At 39.0% G+C, this 7,613-nt stretch overlaps 1 long non-coding RNA gene across 1 annotated transcript; it reads left to right on the top strand.

Annotated features, from left to right (window-relative positions):
• The first annotated feature begins 1,990 nt into the window (after positions 1-1,990).
• On the top strand, positions 1,991-5,670 carry LOC132325847 (uncharacterized). The gene is made up of 3 exons (XR_009486046.1): positions 1,991-2,046; positions 5,173-5,208; positions 5,548-5,670. It is a non-coding gene; the product is annotated as an uncharacterized LOC132325847 (long non-coding RNA).
• Positions 5,671-7,613: the final 1,943 nt, after the last annotated feature.

Below are 7,613 nucleotides of genomic sequence, written 5' to 3'. Positions count from 1 at the left end.
TCTTTAGGCCCTGTGTTTAAACAGAAAAAAAAAAAAAAAGCAAAAGAGAAAAAGAGAGAACTCTTTTTTTTCTACCACTGGAGAAATATTTTTGGTGGCCCCATGAAACAAACCCATCTGGCCTACCCTAGTACCTAGTACTACCAAAATATGAGCCCTAAGCTCACTTAAGAGGCCTCTGCAGTGATCATGTTCTGCCAAGAGCTACTGAGGCTGAGCAGGATTTTCTGCACATTACAGAGGATGTTTTAAAAATGTCAAACGGGGACCATTTCCACTTCTCCCTTCTGGACTCTGCTGTCATTCTATATTATCAGATAGGTATAAAATGACAGTAAAGGTGCATATTTCTCTTGCTTTAATAAAATGTTCAAGTTACTGAAGCATTGATTTTCCTCTGCATTTTTCTCAAGGTCTCTTGCATGATTATCTATGAAGAGATAATGACAAAGAGGTCAAAATGAGTTTAGTATAATTTCTATACAAAGAAGAGATTTAAGGTAATTTGTTAATAAAACTGAAGTCCTTTGAACAAAAGGGCTAAAAATATAAATCTGCACAGCTAGCACCTGCTAGAAAATAAAATTACTTAGGAAGAAAAAAATCTAAAAACTAGTAGGATTGATATGAAAATTACTAACCTTTATATATGATATAACAGTATTCTTAAAAGATTTATCTCTTGGGAATTTTAGTGTGTAGCAGTTATTGTGGGTGTGACTAGCCTGGCTCACTGTGGAGAGTGTTCAGCTTCATGCCCTTAAAGAAGAGGTCACTGTGTCAGTGACAAAGAAACTACTCCATGTACTAAAAGTTTGAAATAGTGATTGTATTTACCAGTGGGTTGGAGGAAAATAGTACATATAGCACTTAGACACAAAATGTCCCCTTCAAATTTAATGACACACGTCCTTCAAATTAAAGGGTCGTATAGCAGACTACATGCCGGGAAAAGTTTGGATAAAAGATCAAATCTAGAGTAGATTGCTCACGAGTAGCCAGGAACTTGAATGAAAATTGTGGAGCTTTAACAACTGAAAGGCTACTCGGGGAATTAGGTAAACATTCTGAAAGAATTTTTTTTTTTTTTAGAAGAGAATAAAGAAGATTTCAAAAGTTAAATCTCTCAGCTTTCTTATTACATCGTGTTTACATAATCATATCCAGATGCTTTAGGCAGTTGTCGCTTCCTGTGCTTACAGTTTGCTGTTGTCTCATCATTCCTTTATTAATCTTTGTGAGGATTAGCAAAACAAACAAGATAACTGTGGAGCTGAAAACAATTTCGTGCTGCTTCCTATGAGAAATTGTTTCCAAGGAGCAGTGTTATTTTTTTACATAATCTGGATTTCCTCACGAAATGTGTTGTGAATTTTTTGCTATAGGTATACCTTTCAGTCTCAGAGGTAGCAAGGCGCTCCTCTTTCATCATGCTCAAGCACAGGTAGGATTCTGTGTGCCCATAGCTCACAGCAGGAACAAGGCATTGGCATTTTAAAGTCTCCCATCCAGCCTTTGTATGCAAGACCATGCACTCCCACAGTGGCCTGTAAAGAACAGCACATTTCACATTATTGTGTAGCTAAAAATAGCCCATACACTTACTATAACACGGCATTTACCAAGCAGCTATTTCCTCTGCCTGTCAGCAGAATAGAATATACACAAATAAAGTATCTTCTACACACTGAAAATAGAACTCTATAATCATCCCAGTGCACAGGATGGAGTGATTGTGCAATGACAGCACACCTTGTTGAGTGATAGTACAGAGCTTTTGCCCTTTGCCTAGCAACATACCAAAGCATGGGATCAGAGTCTACACCCTGCCTTATTGCTCAATTAGGACCTGGCAAATGTCCCTCAATGTTACCCTGGCCTGTATCCACATATTTTGCTAACATATGTAACTTCACATTGATGTTGATAAGGACAGACATGGTTATGTGTCTTCAAGGTCTGAGGCTGTTTGTATCTCGGGTTCTCTTGCAGGAATCAGAGCCATCGAAGGAAGAGAGAGAGACTTTCTTGGCTAATGCAGCACAGGTAGGCTTTAACAGAAAGTCTTAACTGCTTAATGAAATTAATTAAGTTGGATATTGCCCCAAAGAGTTGCAAAGTAAAGAGGAAGTTGCAATCCCCCCTGCAATCTCCTTGATGAAGTATCCTAAATATTTTATATGTAAAATTACAGTTTAAATTGAAAATATGTATTCAAAGCATAATAGTTTAATCTTTAGAAAAACCTGCCTTTATTATTTTACTGTAAATGTATGCAACTGAAAGGCAGTGATTTTAAAGCACTGTCATCCCAAGTCTATAATTATTCAGGATTAGCTGGTCACTCAGAGTCCCAGGGAAGTAGGATCACTATCTTCCTTTTCATCATGGGAGCCACCATGTCATTTCATTAGAGTCAGAGAAATGACCACCTTGAATTCAACCCCTGTGTTGAACTTGCAGCTGCTGGGAAATTTCTCTGCTTTAGTACCAGTTCAACAGTAAAGTATATCCCATTTTGTGAAACAGTAGTCACACAGAGTAAGGAATGGTAAAATATCTAAAAACCCTCTAATATATAAAAACACTAAATTGCCACTTCCTCTAGGTTTATCCTTCATTTTCTCTAATTAGTATTTCTAAAATTGGCTTGAAATAATTTTCATAGTTTCCTGGCAAGATTTGACCAGTAATTAAGGTGATACTTCCTCTATCTTAAGAGCCAGAAGTACCTAATTGTACACTGGGGTTTTGAAGTGAATTGGACAGGATCTGAAAAACAGAACTCCCATCTAGTCCCCTCTTTTTTCCAAACTGAAAGGTTGTCTCCCCCAATACGAGCAGAAGCTCAACATTATGAAAATGTCTCCACAGATACTGTCTTGTGTTTCAGAAGACCTCATTTAAAGGGGTTTTAAGAGCTTTTTTACTGTTTCCACGGAATGATGTTACAAGGCCTGGTAATCACAGGATCATCAACAGAAGTCCCAGAGTGCCAGTTCAGCCATACCTTTGGTCTGGGTGGAGCTCAAAGCTGGAGTGGTGCCTGTTTCCTTAGGACTGGGTGACAACCCACCTGGGTACTGAAAAAAGTTGAGGTTTTCCTAACACAGACTGATGCAAGAGACCCTAAATTCCTTAAACATGGTCTGTCACATTCATGGGACAGAAATGTGTAACAGAAAAAGTTGTACACAATCCAAATGGACCTAAAATTAGCGTATTTACAAAATTATGGAAATATTTTCTAACAAAAACCAGGAAATAGAGGAAGACTTTTCAAATGAGTTCCACTAAAATTTCAGCCCTTGCTAGAGCTCAGTGAAACCACACCAGTGAACTGATAAATAGATTTTCTAGCATCAACTAAGGCACAATCTCGTAGTGAAACTTTTGCAATGATTGTGACACATCTGTTTTGTTTTGTGGATGCTCTGTTGTGTAATCAGGAGGGAGTTCATATTTCATCCTTATTCCTACTAGGGACAGCTAACATCATAGCTCTGTCCTATGCTGTTCCATGCTTTCAAAACACTTCTAGAAATATGATAACTATGAAATTTCTATTTCTCTGAAATTTTTCAAGAGATCCAAAATGTCTTTGTGATTTGAATGCTTTGGGGATTTGAATGCTTATGTGTTTATATTCCACAAGACCATCACTCTCATGGAGGTACCTTTAATTCAGCTTGTGGAAGATGGATCTTCTACACTTGTCCTATCAAGGGGATTGCAAAAAGTTTGTGATGTACAGAGAAGGAAATTGTAACTGCATCCAAAAATTTGAGACTATAAAAATTACCTTTCTCTGTTCCAATTAGTTTGTCTCTTGAGACCAGAAAAAAAATAAATTACAGGCTTACACATACACTCATTAGAGCAGTCCATGGCAGTCAAAAAGCCTTTCCTAGTCTCATTAGAGTACAACATAGAGTCCTGTGGCCAGACCTTTCAAAGCAAGGTTTTCAAATGCAAATTACCCAAGTCATTGAGAAACCTGATCCTCAGAATCTCTAAGCACCTCTGACTTTCATCAAAACATTGAAACTGCCAGATATTAAGATTGTAGAGCTTTGCAGCACAGGGTTTTCCAGCAAATCTAAGCAATTTCAGAGTCAGCATTAGTTGCACCACCATTACCACTGCTGTCATCAGTGCACTGCTAATCAAGCCTCTTACACCAAAGTAGACATAATATCCTTGTTTGAAAATCTTCAGAAAAAGAAGCAAGAACAAAAGGATCAGCATCTTGCGATAGATAACAGGACCTGCAAATAACTGTGTGCTGGAGGATGCACCACTAGGACACTGCCCTAAAATTCACACACACACACACATACACACACACCTTCTAAAAGCCCATGTTTGTTTAAGTGTCAGAGTTCATCTGGCCTCACACTGAGTGCATGAGTGCCAGTTCAGGGTCCATTGGCTTGATTCATAATATTCTAGAAATAAACAGGAGCAACCCCTGGTTTGGCAGACCCAGGTATAATTGTACCAAAAAGGTGTGTATTTCATATAGGCTACATTCTCACACATATCACCAGCATAAACAAGCCATCTGAGGGCCATCATTTGCCCCTACAAGGAGATGTTTTCCCTGTGTATTGAGGCAAAGTCTAGAACTGCTTTGTGCATCTTATTAATAGAAGAATCTCAGTCTAGCAAGGAATATTCCATGTTGACACAAGTGGTGATTATGATAGCCCTAGTTACAGGTCTATCCTTTAGACGGGTGCAGATTTAGCTGTAAGATTGATGCCTTAAATTTTAGCTTTTATACTTTTCAGATCAGTACTGCTTTAGTGTATAACTCTAAGACTCCATAGCCTCTCAGCTACTGTTCTCCCATTTTATTCAGACAAAACCATATCTGTCTAGGCCTGAAACTCAAGGACACCTTACTGTCTCAGGCCCTGAAAAATGTAAACAACAGTGAATTGTGGGAAAACGTGGAGTTAATTACTTCATTACCTGAAGCAATTAACCTCTGATATGCAAACAGACCAAACTTATATCTGTATGAAAAACTTGTCACCGTCATCCAACTTGGGTGTAGCCTCTGCAAGGCTCTTGCACTGTCCAAGGTGTATCCTTTGAAGGTCTTTCAATATTTTTTAATATTATTATATTTTGAATGTTATTATTCTTTTTCTAACTCTGTTCTAGGTAGCCTCTCCAGGGCAGCAAGATATCTGTGTGCAGGTAGGCTTGCCATTGGCATTTCATGTTTCTGCATCATGCTGTGATGCTTTCACTGTCCCCATCTTCCTTTGAGTTTGCATCTGTGTCTTCTAATAAATAATGAATATTTACGATACCACTCAGTTAAGTCAGTTAAGAACGACATATAAATTCTGTAGCCAGCTGAATGTGGAGGTTACCACTATTGTAAGTCATTCCTGAGTTCAGTGCTACTATTCACTTTTGTGAATAATCCCTCTGTATGTAGCATTTGCACTATCATGGCTTTAAATAGGATCTTTGTCACCTATTAAAGAGAGCAAACTCTGTCAACCTTTATTCTTACCTCAATTTTTAAAGTATAGAGTGCTGCAAAGGAAGATGTTACTCAATACCAGACATTCAAGACTTCCAGGACTGCTGCATGCTGCTGAAGTGTGGAAGTGGATAAAGGGGTGGTGGTGTTTTTCCATTTCATTGTAAGTACAAACTCCTTCTGAAGGCGTGTTGCAGTTGTTTATGCTCTGAAGAGAGCAATATTTTTAGCTTTACCACTTACAGTACTGGGATGTATTGCAAACTTTTTGATTAAGCATCATAGGCTACAAGAAAAGCTTGGAGCTGTAATGCCTCTAGCACATTTTTAGGCAGTTTCCATGCCAACCGTAAAAATTATGAGCAGAATGAATACAAGAAGTCTTTTTGAAAATAAAATAGTGCAAAGTTAATGCAGAACCCAAAGTTTTGGAACATGGTATTATATTGTTGGAAGATTTATCATGATCCATATATAAACCTACTGGTTTTATCAGGAGCTCATCAACTGTTACTAACTTAGTCTGCAGACCTGCGGAGCTTTCACTCAAAGAATAAAGCATCTGTTTTAGCCTTTGCAGAGTTTGGAGTTACTGCAGAAGCATGAGCAAACCTTCAAGCAAAGAATCATTCCAAACTTGAAAACTGTATGTTTAGATGCATGTTAAGTAGTGCATGGGAATCATGGGATTCCATTGAAATTCCTAGATAAGATCTCCATTATGCTGTTAGTATGCACAGAGAGGCACAAATGGAAGCTGTAAGGTCAGGACAGGGGAAGGTCATTCACCAGTTACCTTCATGGACAAAACAGACTCCACTTGGGGAAATCAGTATGATTTATTGCCAGAGAAGACAGAGTAGGATAATGAGAAATAAAACCAGACCTTAAAACGCCGACCACCCCTTCCTTTTTCACAGTTTCAATGTTACTCCTGATCTCATTTCTCTCCTTCCCTCAAAAGGCACCATGGGACAGAGAGCAAGGGTTGCAGACAGTTCATCACACGCTGTCTCTGCCACTTCTTCCTTTTCTGGGAGGAGGAGGAGGAGGGCTCCTCAAGCCCCTCCCCTGCTCCACCTTGGGGTCCTCCAGGAGCTGCAGGTGGATGTCTGGTCCCACATGGACCTCCAGGGGCTGCAGGGGAATCTCTGCTCCAGTCCCTGGAGCCCCTCCTGCCCCTCTTTCTGAATTGACCTTGAGGTCTGCAGGGCTATTGCTTTCACATATTCTCATTTCTCACTGTGGCTGATGTCTGGTTGGTTTTTCTTCCTTTTCCTATCTATGCTATCCCAGAGGTGCTACCACCGCCACTGGTGAGCTTGACCTTGCTCAGTAGTGGGTCTGTCCTGGAGCCATCTGGCATTGGCTCTATCAGACATGAGGGAAGCTTCTGGCAGCTTCTCAGAAGTCAACCTGTTTTTGTAGCCTCACTGCTACAAAAACTTGCCACCCAAACCCAAAACATTGGGCTACTGTATTTTCCAAGAGAAATGTTTTAAGAAATTTGGGATAGAAGGGTGAAAAAGAATCAGTTTCAAATAATGTTTGCTAATGGCAGATGTGCAACTTCATTCCCCTGGAAAACATTGAGTTTTGAATAAATAATTTGAAAAAAACGAAGCTATTTGTGGAATTCTCAGTGAAAGCACAATCAACTCCAAGTTCCTGTTATTGAGGAACACAAATGTGTACCTATATATGTATATATATATATATTTGTATATCTATCTATAAAGAAGACATTAATATAATAGTAATTATATTATATTACAATATGAAGACTGAAAAAGTAATTCAGCTCCTAGTTCTTCCACATCCCTTGTTTGCAGCAATCTCTTGTTGGCAGTTAAGAGTGAGTTTTGGCTGTGTTAGTGATTCAGAGCAGTTGGATGTCCACCCTTCTGGTCAGTGCAATCCACATGCCTTCATCTGGAGACTAGAAATGAATTTGCCAATCAATGAAATTAATATAAAAGAATACTAGTTCTTCTTGTGACACCAAAGATCAACCGAGGCAAAGAGGAGCAGAAGAAATTTATTGTGATATTTTGCCCTGTATCCTGCATTTCTATGTCAGGGTCAGTTTCAGCTAAAGGTGACAGTTTGG

Source organism: Haemorhous mexicanus, chromosome 3, assembly GCF_027477595.1.
Source record: "Haemorhous mexicanus isolate bHaeMex1 chromosome 3, bHaeMex1.pri, whole genome shotgun sequence".
Lineage (NCBI taxonomy): Eukaryota > Metazoa > Chordata > Aves > Passeriformes > Fringillidae > Haemorhous > Haemorhous mexicanus.
The sequence above is the reverse complement of the archived record's forward strand: the minus strand, read 5'-3'. Positions and strand labels throughout refer to the sequence as shown.